The sequence below is a fragment of the Falco cherrug genome, chromosome 3, assembly GCF_023634085.1.
Source record: "Falco cherrug isolate bFalChe1 chromosome 3, bFalChe1.pri, whole genome shotgun sequence".
Taxonomy (NCBI): Eukaryota; Metazoa; Chordata; class Aves; order Falconiformes; family Falconidae; genus Falco; species Falco cherrug.
The window spans coordinates 18038648-18055223 of NC_073699.1; the positions used below are offsets into that span (position 1 = coordinate 18038648).

The following is a 16576-nucleotide window of genomic DNA, read 5'->3' on the forward strand; positions in this document are numbered from 1 at the left end:
ATTTCACTGTTCTGAGGCACTCTGAGGATGCCAAGCTCCTATATCATAAATCGTATTGTTGAAGCAGATGGAGCTCCTTGCTCAGTTAAAACTTACAGTTAGGCATAATTAGAGAAGCCTGTGCAGAATATTCTTATTTTCTTTAACAACTTATCAAGTACTTTATATTGCAAAGCAATTCAGATGAGAGGTCTTTTGAAATGTGTTGCTAATAAGCATTTTTCCACAGTATCTTGCAGACGGCTCAATCATTACATATTGAATTACTATTTCCCACCCTTGTCCAGGCACCATTACACTGCAATTTCCCTTCCTCTTTTCCTTTTCTTGAAAAATTACACAACTGGCCATTTCTCTAATATTTCCATTCAAGGATCTTAGAGCATTGCCACTGTGAATTATCACAATACACTCCTTCAGGATACTAACTCATTAGCTTCTAAAGAAATTGAGGGCAAAGAGATTAATGTGAAGTTATTTTAAAAGTTGCCGAAGGTTTGGTCAGTTTCGTTTTTTAGGTCAAACTGGTCTCATTTTCAGAAGCGCTGGTCAGCCACAAACCTGAGCAGCGGAAACTGTGGGTGCCTCGTATCTCAGTCGCTTTTACAGGGCTCAGGTTCGGTCTGGGTAGGTACCCTGACTAAGCCAGTGTTCCAATTCAATATTGCAGAATATAATTTTGTAATTTGTGGCATGGAGTGGGCTGGAGCATCCTAAATAGTGGGAAATCTGTTGGGTATTTTACAATAAGTTAGGAAGTCTAGTAAGGTCCCCACAAAGAGTCAGTTTTGCCAGGCTTCATCACTTCATTTGGTCCTGCTGCTTGCAGCTGAGTGTTGGAGCCTCGCCTCAACACCCCCCCAGTGCTCAGCTGTGTGGGGTCTGGTGCAGGCCAACCCAAAAGCCTACTCCTTGCCTTCGGCAGTAGCCCTTGGCAACCAAGAGGCTTTCCAAGCCAACCACTTGGGAGCACGTGCAGATGCACAGCTTCTAGGAGAAATCACCTCAGATCCTGCACAGCTAACGATGATAAAACGAAGATAAAATCAGCATTAAATGCAGAATGGCCCTGGCTGCATTCCTGTTCCAGAAATGTGATGCAGAGACCTGAATCAGGTTCAGAAGGATTTATTAGTCATGGTAATAAGTTGGAAGGTGAGTTAGACAAACAAACAGCATTTCTGGATTGGTGAAGCACTGCACCTCAGTTAAGTAGCCCTGCCAGATCCAAGCAAATTCTTCCTCTGTGGCATAGACAATCCATGGTTTGGGTACAGAGCGTGGGAAACTGAGAGCCGATGCAGAGAGCTGGTGCCATGGATACAGTCTTCTCCCTCCTCCCATCATTCACCACATCTGGATGAAAAACCTTCCCTCCACACTGGGACCTGTGGGCCAACTGCCTCTCCCCCTCAGGCTCCTCTGCAGTTTAACACACTTCCACCTTCTCACCAGTCTGGGGATGCAATCTCTACAGAAGCACTGAACTGATAGGAGTAACAGTGACAATGTTCTCCTTCCCCACACCCAAAAACACCAAACAAGTCATTTTAAGACAAAATTGGGTCTGTGTTATGAGCGAGATTACAGGATACACGTTACTTCTCATCCCATGTAAGCAAACCAGGAGACTTTGTGCAGGGATTTTGAACATGCTATTGTACTTTCCTTGGCAGAACAAGTATTTTGAGGCTTTTGCTCTGTTAAGCCCTTGAGGATCCATTTGCATTCAAGAAAAAATTTCTTTCCTCCATTTCATGCTTCTGAATAACCATATGTGGATTTGAAGATTTCTCCCTCCTCTCTTGCCCAACAGAGCAACTAGAAGAGCTTCTGCCCAACAGTCACAGCCCTGTTTCTCAGGTGACCAGCTCCAGTGGGCAACAAGCACCCTCTAGTAAGAGGTTTAGTTGCCAGGTAATTTCTCACATGAAAAACACTTTTTTCTCTCCTGAGCAGCAGTAAGACAGTAGTTTGGAGTGTTTGCAATATGATGGGAGCACTCTCGAGTCAATGATCTTCACCAAATACCCACCTGAGTCACCTCAGTAGGTCTGTGCAGTGAGGAAGGATTACTGCAGCAAGGCCAACATCCCCTAAGGGTATTAGACCAAGCTGAAAGTAAAAGGACAGCAGGAGGGTAAAACCCAGTCAAGCAGTCAAAATGGACATTGCACTCTGGTAATTCCCAATTTGCACTCTACCTGAACAAAACAGCAAGCTATGTAAAATATTTTAAGAACTGCTGGGAAAAACAAGCAGGCGAAACACGCAAGTGCACACAAGCTATCACCACAATCCATTACAATCATGTTCTTCCCATGCTCCTGCTATGACCACCTGTGACTTGTTAGCTAGCCTCTTGGCATGGGAGGAATGCCAGTTTCTAGCCTCCCACCTTTGTTTCTTCTGATGTAACCCAGAAAGTTTTGTCACATCCTACTGTAGCTTTTAAATGCACATATTGTATCTGACTTGCCACTCCTGACCCTTCCCCAAAGGGTTATGGCTTTCAGTTTTGTGATCATCTTAGTGGCAAAATCAGCTGCTGACAGAAAATAATGCATATACCAGTACTGAAGCCTTGGGGAACAAAACAATGCTAAGTGACCAAACAAAACCAACAGAGGTAATAAAAGAACAGGATGATTTACACTGGAAGAAACAATAGCAACTTGTCAAACGGATACATGAACTCATTAGCCTCTCCTTAATCACAGTAAGGAGGCTGTGAGGTCATGTATCAATATTGATAACTACTTCAAATGTCACCCTTTTATAATTCACTCAAGCCACAGATAACCTGTGTTCCAAAATCTCCAGAGGTTCACATCATGGGCATAGCAGCACCAGCTATGAAACTCAAAATTTATCTGCCTTTTCAGTTCACATCCTCCTGAGCGATCAGCCTGTCCTCTTCCAAAGATCTTCATTGCTCCTCTTCAGGCAGAAACATCTGTAAAGATATTGATGCTGTGAGTTCTCAAGCACCCTGGTCACTCTAATATGGTTAGTGACTATTGTCTCTTCATCTTTGTAGCCTTTTCTTGCTATGGCACATTCAGGAGCCCTGTCATGGACTGATTTCTCTCCCTGGTCACATAACTTCTTCCTATTCCAGGTCTCACAAGCTAACTACAAAGATTTCTCACATCGCCTGTCTTTTTCTGGTGAAATATCTTTCCCCCCCATTGTGCAGGACCTGTGTACTTTGGTCTCTCTGCGTGCTCAGAACTTCTTCCTTCACACTGTGCAATTATCTTTCACAAGCTGCTTCAAGCTCTGCAGCAACCCCAAGAGCTGAAAATCTCACCGAACATCACTGAAGAAACTGCTTCCTCCAGTGTGAAATGCCAGATATGCCACTGTATGCAATGTTATCTGCACATTGCTCTCCAGTCTCCACCTCTTAAATAATCCCCCCACCCCTGGGGCAGGAGAAGATGTTTAACTCCTAGAGCCAAAAGCTGCTTGGCACAAGTGTCAAATTAGCAGCAGAGACTCCTTCCTGCTGAGTTTTTACAACCTTCAAAAGCTGTGTCCCACCATACCTTCTGTCTCTTGAAATGAAACCTCACCATTCACCCCACCAGCACATCTCATCAATTCATTTTAACAAGTTAAAGCTGTTCTTCCTTCTCCTTTATTCTCACGGCAAAGCTCCTTGCCCCAAAGACTACAGGCGCATTTGCTCCCTACGTATTACAATTTCAAGGTCTGTACAAGGGCAATTTTAATTTTTCCTTCCTGTAAACAGCACCAAGCACAGGAGGTCCTAACTTTGCACATCACTAAGCACTGCACAGTGTAAGTCAAGTCAAGTAATGAATAGAGCTGTCAATATTTAATTTAATGAGCATTTCCCTGGGGCCCTCAACACACCTCTCAAAAACACTTGCTTTAGAGGTTCCTTCACAATGAAGAAAGCTCATCCATTTGATCAACTCATCTTTTAGACTTCTCTGTAGTATGACCTGCAAAACACAAAAATGATACTTCCATATCAGGCTCATCATCTCTGAATGCAAGTCCCTCTGCCTTTTCACTCCCTTTCAGATCAAGGCAGCTCACTGAATTGTGAGACACCTTAATCTATTACCTTAGCCCTTTCTCACCAGCCATTTCAAGCTCAATTAGTGAGAAAGGAGAGGGGACAGTACTGACACACAGGACAGACTTGAACAGGCTTTCCTCCCTTTTTGCCCCTCACAGAATGTGTGCTCCAGAAAAAGCAGGCAAGAGAAGACATTAGAGGAAAGGTCTTGCAGGAGGGCATAAAGGTAAAATATACACACAATGCACATGTGTCACAACATGTGTTTATCACAGACTAAGTGAAAATAGAGATGAAAAGAGCTTTAAGTCACTTAGTTCCATCAAGGCAAGGTCACATATAGTTAAGTCATCCCTTTCTTTCCATTTTAGAGCACAAAATAGTAACATGCAATTTACTGTTTCTTTTGCAAGACGAGACTTCTTGTCGTACTTACGACGATATCCAGGTAATCCTCAAGGAGCTCTGAACACTCAGAATACACCTAGGCTAATGCAATGGGCAGGAGACATCACCTGCCAACCAGGCAGATTCAGAAAGATGGATTCATTCCCAGAAAAAAAAGGAATTCCTTCAAGCCAGAATAGCAGTTGGGTTTAAAAAAGCAGACCTCATGAGCAGAACAAGGCACAGGGAAATAAAAAACAAGGGGAGAGGGAAACTTTCTTAACAGTGTGTTCAGCAACTGCATTTCAACAGCTTACTGAGCACTGTATAAAATGTAACACGACAGGACTTTACAGCTTGAGGCAACAAGGAAGGCAGGGAGGGCCAGTTCTGCTGGTCCTACTGCTCACTGATGCTGTGCCAGCATTTTAACAGGGAAAAAACATGAAAATAATCTCCCTTCAGCTTGCAGCTCAAGAGTCTATACATGAGAAAACATCTAAATATATTAAAGCTTACCCCATTATATCCAACACAGAGAAAATGAAGGAAGTCAGACTTTATCTTAAAGAATCACTTTCTTCAAATTGGGACAATGCTTAAAGTTCAAAATACTCTGAGCTAGATTTGCAGTAGGTACAGATATAACCAGAACTTTTGAAGGGAATTATACTGACTTTCATCAGCTGAACATCTAGCTCTGCTTTCACCTGCTGTCCTGATTGCAAAATCATCTGTTTCAAAGACAGATTTTTATTTTTTTTTTTAACCAAAAAATGCATTCATCTTTATAGGTTCATTGTTGTAGCTTCAAAGCAGGATTACACAATCACTGATAAATACAGGAACTTATTTTGTCATGTCTGGATGTCTGATCCTGCATAAATAGATTTTTGTTTAACAAACAATCCTTTGTTTCCTGTCACTTTGTTGCCTAGGGGTTAATTTTGGCATGCCACATGCTAAGGGGATATATTGCTTTGAGTCAGAAAACAGTGGGGATGCTGTTTGTCTGGAATGCAAAGAGAATGGAGCTAATCACTAAAGAAAATAAACATTCAGCCCTATGCTTTGCAGCCTTTTGATGTGGAGCTGGTTCTGAAGGTGGCACTTGGTCTGCCTGATTAAAAACAATCAGACATTGTTAATACTGTGACTCAGCCCACCTGTGCTCGCTGCAGAACGATATATCACTGTAAAACATGAAGCTTGATATCCAGAGGGAGGGTCTGTCCCACTGCACGGAACAACACGTGACATTTTGCAAGCACAGCTCTATCCTGAAAAAAGTCTGACTCACCAGGATACTGTGGGAAATGTACTGGATTAGAAAAGACTTGCTCAATGGATGGTCCCACCTGCCCATGCAAAGGGTGAAACTGGTGAAAATTAGGGTACAAACCAGACAAGCAAAAAAGGCAATGTTAGTAGCAAAGGAAATTGCAAGACTAGTACCGTGACTCAAGAGCTGCTAATGGATTTAGTCTGCCAGTCTTCCAACTCGTTGTACATCAGCCTGGTTCAGGTTGTCAGAGCCAGAAAGATCTGAGTTGGTCATGTCTGTTCGCCTGATCACCATGTACAGTGAGGGAGCTCTTAAGGGATCCCAGCAAGTGTGGCAGTTTAATAGGAGAGAGGTACTGAGCAGTGGTCTAACAATAATAAAAAAGGGAAAGATCATCCTGTGGCATCATATTTCTCCAGACAATGAGACTGTAAATCTTCATAAAGTGATTTCCTCCTGTGGTAAAAGCCAGTTCTCTGGAGAAAAAGCAGGAGTCCACCATTTCTGTAGGAGGTGGCAACATATGCTGCTTAGTAAAGGGCAAAGTGGCATCAGGATATATGGAGATGCCACATGAAACCAGGAATATTCAGATCTCCAGGGTGTTTCCCTTTGGGTTTTGTTTTCTGATGATCAAGTTGGAGTTTTTGTGGCACTGGTTTTGTTAAAAGGTGTGAGATAGGAACAGGTGACCCCACCATTTAGGGAAGAATGTTTTTGTCCTTCAGTTAACAGCTTCTTTAGCTAACAGTTTAGTTGCAGTGAGGAATGAGAAGTGGCCTATTGAAGAATCCCCACAAGAGGCCAGAGAAGCCAGAGAAGATCCGTCTAAGGTTACATCGCTCCACCTCTCATGCCAGGCTGGGAGCCCTGTAGGTACCTGGCATGCTTGCTGCCATCAGCTGCCCCTGCAGAAGACCAGCCCCTCTCAAGGACAAAGGGGCAGGAAGGCTCCAGCATCACCCGATTCCCAGCACATGATGGAGGAAAGGGGAGGCCTCACCCACCATCTCCCTCCTCTACCTCAAGTACCACATAGAGGTGAACCCTGCCTCGCACAGCTCTAACCAGACTCTGGGATCCCTGTTCATAAAACAAGCAGGGAGGGTGGTGGAGGCAGTCTCTGAAAGCTCCATATCTGATTTCATCCCAAGAAGAGGGCAGGAAACGGGTTCAAATGCCTCCAGGGTCCTTCTTTGTCATTCCTCCTCTTCCCATCTCCACCCCTGTAGTTTACACCTAAAGAGAGGAGCTTGAGAGACTAACCAGAGCCCACTCACGGTAATAGTCCCCACTATCTGGCTTTATTACTCCATTCAAATTTTCATCCTTCCTCGGTCAGAAGACCTTAGCCTCTTTCTTTGTGAAAACAGCTTTCAGTCTTCCTGGACTTCCCACAGAATGCAATCTAAACAAGCAAACATTAAAAACAGTCTTGGTGAGGGAGGAGCACAGCAGAATTCCTATTTCCCCCTCCCAGACTTCTGCCCCGGCTGGCTTTGAGTTGACACCAGCAATGCTGGCATAGACAGAGTCTGCAGGAGTCCTCTCAGCTCATGCAAGAGCAGTCAGGCTAGAAGTCCTTTAGCATTTTCCTCCAGGACACGCAGAGTCATAGCCCTGGGCATTTAAGCCAAAGGTCTGGTTCTTCAAGCACATGGAGGAAAGTATCAAATCAGTGGTGCCAGTTCCCTTTATTAGTCTTTTGGGGCAAGAAATAAGGATATGGAGAAGAAAGGACAAGGATGAGAAGAAGAGGGTTGTATCTCAGGATCTCCTTGTTTAAGCGACTCTAAACTGGGACAATATCCAGCATTACCTGGACTTTAAATCCACCTGATATTGTTTTCAAACAGCCATTTTCCTGTTGATCTGTTCAAGATTTCTGAATTTTTCTGCACTCCCTGAATAGAAACAGCAGCAGCTCCCAGTACTGAGCTGCAATTCAATTGCCAGCACTGCTCTGAAATCTAAGCTTTTGCGCCAATGTGTCTTGAACTTGAAGGACTGGACCAGCATCTGTGACCCAAACTCTGCTCACAGCTTCATTTTATATAAAAGGCCATACTGCTTCATATTTCTTGAAGCTGCTTGGTTCTCTCTCCTGCCTGCCATACATATGCAGTACTGAATGGCACCGTGGGGTATGTTTACCCTTTAGGGTAAACCCAAAAGGCCAATTCAATCATTAGGAAGTAAAAGGGTTTTACCATGGGGCAAACCTATCTGAGTGTCAGTGGCTGATTTCCAAAGGGGACAAAGGGTTTAGTTCAACTCTATCATTAATTTCAGGGACAGCTTCTTAGCTAAGTTCCACACACTCCTTTGAACCATATCTTAAGGCCTCCATCCCCAAGGGAAAAAAACACTCTTCAGGCAAAAATTAATGTAATGAATAAGACATTTAAGCAAGCTCCTTGAGACTATCTTTTCCCTGTGTGTTTGCCCAGTGGGGCCCTGGAATACACATGCAGGTCACAGACAAAGCTGCAGAACAAATAATTGATTATTACTTCTGCCAACCTCAGGACTAATCACTACATGGATAGCTGTACCGCTCTGTCTGCCTTCTGCTTTCCCTGTCTGCTTTAACACGCTAAGGAGAGGATTCTGAAAAAGAGCTTATGTTGCTTGTCACTCCACTCTTCTAGGGCTTTAGGGAGAGCTCAGCACCAAAGTTCTTTAGGTGCCTTCAAAAATGCCAGCCCTGGATATCAACCCATTTCCCTTTTCTACCCTCACACTTCAGAGTTCTTCAGCACCAGAAAAAAACATCAGTAGAGTTTTAATTTCCTTTTCTTAATGTAAGAACATTTTCTTCCTTCCTGCTGCTATGCAAAGTAGAGGATGCAAGAAATGAAGATTAAATGTTTAATTTCACTAGGCTCTCAGATGTCCAGCCAGTTATCAGTATTTCTGCCTTCACACTCTTTATTTCTCACCTCTTTACTTTTTCCCACCTCACTCCACCCTTTCCTCCCCTTCCCTTGCAGGCTCCCTCCTATAGCAGCATTCTCTGGCTTAGCAAAGGAAAAAAATTGCTGAGTATTGGAGAAGAAATTCTAATGGTGCTTCCTTTAGAACAAGACTGGGATAGTCTCCTGAGGGAAGAGTACCAGAAGTCCAGTTGATGGAAACATTTGAAACAAGATGTCATGTTGTGCAGGAACAAAAAGGAAATATGATGTGGAGAACAGTCCTTAACTGGCAAGAAGGAACTGTTAAGATCTAGTTACAAAATATTTGATGATGGTGGGACTAGATGGCTTTCACAGGGATTCTCTGCTGGGGAAAAGCAGAGGAGACAAGATGCAAAAGGAGGTGTCTGTATACCCCCATTAGCACTGCCAAGCAGAGTGCACATGATTAAGGAGGCATGACACAAAGCAGATGCACCAGAGTATGTTCCTTCCCTCCCCTTTGCAATGTCCATGCCCTTCAGATCCCTTTCTTTCCCCCCTGCTTTCTTTCATTTGTCTCTAGAACACATATACTATATTGACATATCAGCAATCCTGCCTGTTCTGCTCCCAACACCATCTAGTTTTGTAATTATATAGAAAAAAAGGGGGGAAAAAAAAGGAAAATGGAGCTTGTCTAGCACAACTTGTTCCTTACAAACCCATTCTGCTTCCCGTATTTTTGGTGTATTACATGCTCTTGAGCTATTCTGGATTGGGCCAAATAACAGGATCTGTCACAGCGAGAAAGGCAACCAAAAAGGGGTAAAAATGTGCAGGTAGTGCTGTGAGGTCAGTTTGATGTAATGCTTTCATTAGCATCTAGAAGGGGCTTATCAAAACCAACACTAGCAGGGGAGTGGGTGCTTTTGCAAAGGAGTTACAGGACAGAGGGCAAGACTCAAAACACAAAATTGTGCCTGTGGGACTGCAGACTTCTGCCAAAATCTCACCCACCAGGCATGAGGATTCACAGAGCTCACTCCTGGCAGATACCTGGCCTGCGCCTCAGGCATGAACAGGACAGTGACATGGCTTCTCTTCGGCATCATGACCCCTTCAAATGAAACTCAGCTGGTGACCCAGATCCACCAAGCAACTCACTGGGTACACAGGGTCACAGTGCAGGAGGGAGGCAGCACCTGGGATACACCATCTGGTTGAGTCTTACTATCCATGTGACACCTCTCCAACAATATACTACCACCTCCAGCCCAGCATCCCCATTTCATGACCAGGTACGGTAAGTCTCATCCACTGGAGGAAAGAAAACACACCAAAACGTGAGCAAGCAGCTGTCCCAGGGATAAAACCAGATCCTAGATTCATTATTTCTAATCAGTAAGTGATCTAACACTGACACAGCACAGGAGTGACTCCACATAACACATGAAGATCAGTCAGGCCCAGCATCAAGAACAAAACTATAATTAGAGCGAATGCCTGAAGAGCATCAGTTCTGTACCATAGCACTGACCTTACAAAAAGTCTTGCTATAATTAAATCAAACTCTTCAGCAAAATGTTTATGCCACACTGTAATTGCACCAGCTGCAAGATCTGCAATGATGGAAACCGTTTGAAAAGGTTAGAATTATAATTCTATAATATGATCCTATTAATGGGCATTTTATCATTTAAACAGTGAGTCAGGAAGAATACTTTTTCCTTTCCTTCTCCCTTCTTTTTCTGGCCTTCTGCTGTGGATGCAGACACTGTGAGCAACCATCACTCATACTTTTTTTTATTATTATTTGCAAATACTTCTCTTCCTAGTTAGAATGCCAATCATGAGACAATTTGAAAAGAAAGCTTAAAGGCTTAAAAAAGTAGTAGTATCTTGCACTAAAAAGAAAGCTTTTGAAAAATCTCAAAAGCAGTAGGGTTTCATACTGAATAAAAGCTAGGAATAATAATACTTTTCTTTTTCTTCTTTTCTAAATGTTACTTTGCAACTTCATAATTTAGAATTCAAAAATCTACTTTATTCTCAGCTAAATACAGCATACGGGCATACAAGCCTAGCCGAGGCTGAAGATGTTTCTACAGGGAACTCGTATTAGCCTGCCATCTACTCAAACCACACCAATAGCCAGTTTTTTGGCGTTATTAACGTGCAAAATTGCATTTCTCAATGTTCTTGTAGGAATCTGAATCACACTGACATTCAACAGGATTTGTGCTCCTAAGTAATATTTGAAAATTCTGCCCATAAATACTTACATTGAAAAAATTGCCTGGAATACATCTCAATAAAGTCACTGTCCCAGTTGTACAGGGTAACGACAGAGTAACTCACAGAGTAACAGCAAAAAACAGGCATTGCGCAAGTGAGCCGCTAAAGTAGGTCTCGCTGAGAAGGAAGGCTGAGCAGGGTCCAGCACAGGGTGACACAGTAAATCACCTCATTACCATCCTAACAGACAAAAGCAGAGCAGAAATACCCAGCAACAACTGGCATTTCAGTGGCATTTCAGCACGGCACCGAGCATACTAATTACCAGCAAATAACACAGCCCTTGCTCGTAAAGTTAAATTGAGGCTATTGCACTCCAAATAGGCCAAGCCCAAATGCACACTTGATTTAGCATTACACATGTACCTGGGCATTAAGGGTGTTTCACCCCTGTGGGCTGCCCACCGGGCCAGCTCCACCGAGGAGCTGCAACAGCCCCAGCCAGGATGGAGAGCTCGGGCGGCTGCAGGGCTGGGCTGGGCTCGGCCACCTCACAGATGCACTGTTGCACAGGGCTCAGAGAATGCCAGAAGAAGCCAGACTTGCATTTCCAAAGGTGGAGCAGAGAGTAGGGGGCTGGGGGGAAGGATTTTGCAAGCTTTCAGGGATGTACCTAAAGTGCTGTGTGCTGGGATGGGAGTGTGAAAATGGGGCAGCTGGGAGATGGCAGCAGGGGAGGACAGAGCAAAGACCAGTTCTATATCCCTCCAGACAGCCCTTGAATGTCAACGCAGAGTTTCAGCAGTGGAATAGAAACTACTGTAGGGAAGCTTTTGTACCAGAAAAATAGTAGGGAGGAGATATAAGCAAATCTATGTTACATGAGCACAAAAGCTGTGGAATTACAGAAGTAGCAACAGGTACTGGAAACAGCAAGTCTTTGGGTGAGTTAGAATTGAGGTGTCAGATAGTCATCTGGCAATACTTGCCTAAGATTTATATAGCCCTCAAAGTGAAATGAGAAAGGAGTAAATAGTTCAAAAGTATTTCTCACAGGTGTTCAGGGTGAAAACCCCTAGGAACAACCCGAAAGAGACCAAAAGAGAGTAGCCCAGAGGCTAAAACTGTGGAGAGCTTCAAAATCCCAACCAAAGACTGTTTATGAATACAAAAGGTATCTCCAAAGCAGTGAAACCCCCTCACTGGCTTGACTTTGAGCTCACAGCAATAGTGTAGGGTCAAGCAAAGACTTTGATAAGCAGCTTTCCCATGTCAAGAATAACAGCCACAGACTGCACACACTGCCCACATGCGCACACAGAAAATGCTTTCAAAGCCCCATTGTCTCTCTTGCTAGGACATCACTGCCTTCTGGGGGGAGTGCAACTACATGGACCACTCCAGCAGAGAGCAGAAAAGCCAGTCCTAATAACAGACACTCAAAAAAAAGAAAATTCCTAAGTATAGAAGCAGAAATTTCCCCTGTAAGATATTCACATTCCAGCCTTGCCCCCAAAACAAAGATGCAAAGCTTGTTACCCAAAATAGGCATCCCAGCACTCAATGCAAGTGCAGAGCAGTGGTGCTGGTCACTTATAAGAGCCTCAGGTTTGGCTCAAGGGCCGCAGCAAAGGCAAAGGGCACCACTCCCCTTGGCACGTACTTGTGTTCTGGGTACCAAAGAACAGGCTGGAGCAGCTTAGCTGCAGTAACACAGAGCCGAAGTAGCTTTTGCAGCCCACACTAAGAGGCATGTCAAATTCACCTGAGCTGCAATCTGCTGTGGCTAGTTTGCAAGTGGTACCAAAGTCAACAAGTGAAAAGCCTCTGGGTATCTCTGCAAGACGCTGCTGTGGTGTCCTGGCACAATTCCCACAGAATAACAGTGGATACCCAGTGACATAGTATCCTTTTGCTAAAACACAGGAATTCCTCAGTTTCCAAATGTTGCATTACTCTTTTACTCACTGTCAAGCAAGAGAGACAAGTTTCAACTTTACATGTGATTGACTAGATTACCTGAGTGATGCACTTACTTCCCTTGGCAAATGAAATGAAATGTTAATGCTCCGTAAGAATTGTGGGCAGTATAGCACACACTTCTCTTCCGGCCATTGCCTGTATCATGGGCAACAGCAAATGGGTTTGCTTTCATTAAAGTCCCAGCTTCAATATCTCTGTTGTTCTAGTAGCAAGAGCTACTTTTAGCAAGTTGGTTTGAAAAAAATTAAACACATTTTTTTCCTATTCTGGTTGGCAGCTCCTCATAACCTAAGTGACATCCACATTTTACATAACCCTTTCTCTGCACACCGCAGTGCTAGAGCATTTCCCAGCATTAAAACACTTTCATCTTGTGCCTACCACTGTTATTAGGGGGTGAGGTTTGTATGTGAGTTCACCAGGCCAAGAGGTCAAGCAAACCAGCCACGATCCCTAGCCATGCTTGAAGCAGTGCTTCTAAAATAGCTACTGAGAGCAAGACTGGACGGATGCCCACATCTCGATGCTGTTGCTAGAGTGATGTGAACCAGCTAGATTACGTATGATTTGGATACATGCTGCAACCACATCGCCCTGTTGCAGGAGAAATAAACTTTCACAACAGCTGTTTGACAGGAGACAGAGTATGGTGAAAGGGCTGGATGGGTCAGAGTTAAGATTACAGTAAATGAGCTGTAATGTCACATGCAGCAATAGGAGCCATGAGATCAGTTACATGCCTTAGGAATGGTAACTTCTCATTTCCTTGTTTTTTTCTGCGTCTAGCACGTGGTTGCTGGAACAAATCAGCTTAATGGTGTTTCTCCATCTGTTGGGATACAGTGTGATAAGCTTGTATAATTTGTAAGTTAATTATTTACATGTGTTCCTGAAATTGGAGGAAAAGAGAAAACTTTATGCAGGGAACGAGCAGGGATGGAGGAGTTAAGGGACGTAGTGACTGTGTTTGTCTCTGATCTCATTGCAGCTCAGGGAGAGCTTGGTGGCTCCTACAGATTTCCAGGAAAATTATATGAGAGTGAAAGAAAGGAATCTGAAATGCAATCATCAGCTAAGAGTAGTTCACGCAAAAGTATCCTATGATCAGTTACCAAGTCCAAAGTTACCCGACTGAAGCACGAGGCTTTCAAGCTGGGCAGGAGGGAGGGGAAAGCTGCTGGCAGCTCAGCGGCCCCGTGAGCCACAGGCTCCCTCTGGTAAAGGCAAGGAGGCATTTCTCACTGGCAATGGATGTGTTGAAATATCCGTTTCATTTTACATCATTTCCAAATGCAGCACATTCATAAACCTGGTGGAACAGACAGAAGGATTTGGGCTACACCTGCTGTCCCCTGCAAACACCAAAGATTTAAGAGCCTCGTGTGTCCAAACTGCTTTTAGTCATGGATTTTGTTTAAGTTTAGCAACAGCTTATGTCCCGAGTTCAGGAAAAGGCAGGAAACTTACATTTTCCAGTTTTCTCCTTGACATCACTTGCCAGTAGACTCCAGAGGGATGACAAAGCTGTCTTGCTTACTTCTTCGCTCCACAGATTGCATCAAATGTGAAGGAGAATCTAAACAAGTTGTCAAAACCGTTAGAATTTCAGTTTTTACTAAAATGCAGGTTTTGTGAAAGAAACGTATTTCCATTGAAAAACATATTTTCCCTGAAACTCCTATAATGTGTTATTAGCTAATTTCACACCACCCCATTCTACGCTATAAGTAGCAGCTTTCAAGACCACACTGTGGTCAAGACAAGATGCATCTGGACCAGGCTACCCTGAGATGGTACTGTCCCTTGCCACAAGAAGGAATGCAGTGTATTATAGGAAACACATTCTCCTAAAGATCCTGACCTGTGGGAAAGAAAGAGAAAAATACATTGAATTAAAATTTCCACTGCAATGGCATTTGAATTTTATTCCTAATGCAAATTTCCCAGCAAACCCACTAAAACTAATCTTTAACAAATCAGAACAGACACATGTCAATATTTGCTGTAATTCACTTTTCATTTCTGGAATTGAGGGTGCTTTTGACAAACAGACAACACTGAGGAGACAATGCCACGACAGTACAGAGGTTTTTTGCTGTTCTTACTCAGACAAGAAATTCTTAACAAGACAAGTAGCACCATCCTCTGGACATCAGTGAGAATCGAGCACAAAGCAAGCTCCTGGTTCCTCAGGTAGTGCCGGATTCAGATTTCACCATCCGTGTGTGGAGTTCCCAGTTTCTGCGCCACTTGCTGGAGCTCAGCATGAGGTCTCCACCCACACCATGCTCACAGTCTCACAAAATTAATTCATTAGAAAAGAAAAGCCTCTGGAGCAACAAATTAAAGTTGGAAGGAAGAAGAAATCAGCTGAATAGATGAAGCCAAGAAAAAACAATATATATATATATATGTATATAGGTATATACCTATAGGTGTAAGAAGAGCTCTTTATTTTCCATACTGTTGTACAAATCTGCAGATCACTGTCACAGTCTCCAGATTAACACTGACTCATTGAGTCAAAGCATAGTGCAGAATTAATTTATTCTGATATTTACATTAAGGAAAGTTTTGACTACACATTAATATAAAAGCAAATCTTGGTGGGTTTTCTTCATTCAAGGATGTAAGGACCCTGCAGAAAAAAAAAATCCGAAGACTTATAGTTCAAAACAGTTTCTCTATCAATAGATTTTAAAAGATTTCTTTCTCAGTTATTTTGATTTTTCTGTTCACTTTTAATCTGTTTTCAAGTTTGCATGCAACCATGTAAGAGTGAAGTTAGAAACTAACAGCTTCTTTTAAAAAACACTGCTAAAAAGGAAAATTCATTCTTGAACAGATAAGGCTGGATTTTGAACTATAATGGAGTAAAAGAAAAGATTCAAATCATCACCCTTACTGGAAAAGTCAAAGGGGAGATCCTGGGAAGTAGTTTATCAGAGTCTTGGTAATTCCTTCTTGTCACAATAATGATACCCTAATGGCATCTTTCTAAATGATGTAACCCACTTGAACAACAGCCTTTGAGGCCTAATACCACTCAGGTAAGATGCAGAAGCAGAATTCATGGAAGAGGTGAAATTCACAACTCTGCAACATGCAAGAATGTTCTGTAATACATAGACATTACATTAGGGGATTTCCACAGACGTCACTTTATGAAATCCAGGTGCTTATTTTGTAGCTGCTGTAAAACAAAGCACCTTTTGAATATGCAGGGATAGTGATAAACCTAGGTCAGATGGGACTGTAAAACCTTTCTGGTAGATTTTCAGACAGTGTCCTGAAAGGAAGGTCACTTGGAGTTTTAGGCAAAAAACAAAGATCTTGTTGCTTGCAATATAGAGCAGAAAGGAGAAAGCATTTAAGTTCTCTAACTACACTGACAGCGCTAATATTTGAATGGGGAATAGGTGATCAGCCTGTTTGATGCCTTCCTCTGTTTCACAAGATCAGATCTAAGCCATAGCATCGTCCCTATTGAGAAATATGAAAATATTTCACACCAGCAACTCGAGTCCATTCTGTGACACATTTTAGTAGATGCTGAGGGTCTTCAGCTTTGATGACATCAGTGGGAACAAAAGATGTTCAGCTGGGCCCATTAAGGAGACAGTGCATGGCCTTCACTCACAAGCAGCTTTCCGTACTGCTGATGACTTCTGCTCCCCGCCCCCCCCCCCCCCCCCCCCCCTTAAGACCTCCTACAGAGGTGTCCAGCACAGA

At 43.2% G+C, this 16576-nt stretch overlaps 1 long non-coding RNA gene across 1 annotated transcript; it reads right to left on the reverse strand.

Moving 5' to 3' along the window:
* Positions 1-988: 988 nt before the first annotated feature.
* On the reverse strand, positions 989-16501 carry LOC129735738 (uncharacterized). The gene is made up of 3 exons (XR_008731579.1): positions 14312-16501; positions 3883-3974; positions 989-2956 (listed from the first exon to the last, which is right to left on the reverse strand). It is a non-coding gene; the product is annotated as an uncharacterized LOC129735738 (long non-coding RNA).
* Between the last annotated feature and the right edge of the window lie 75 nt (positions 16502-16576).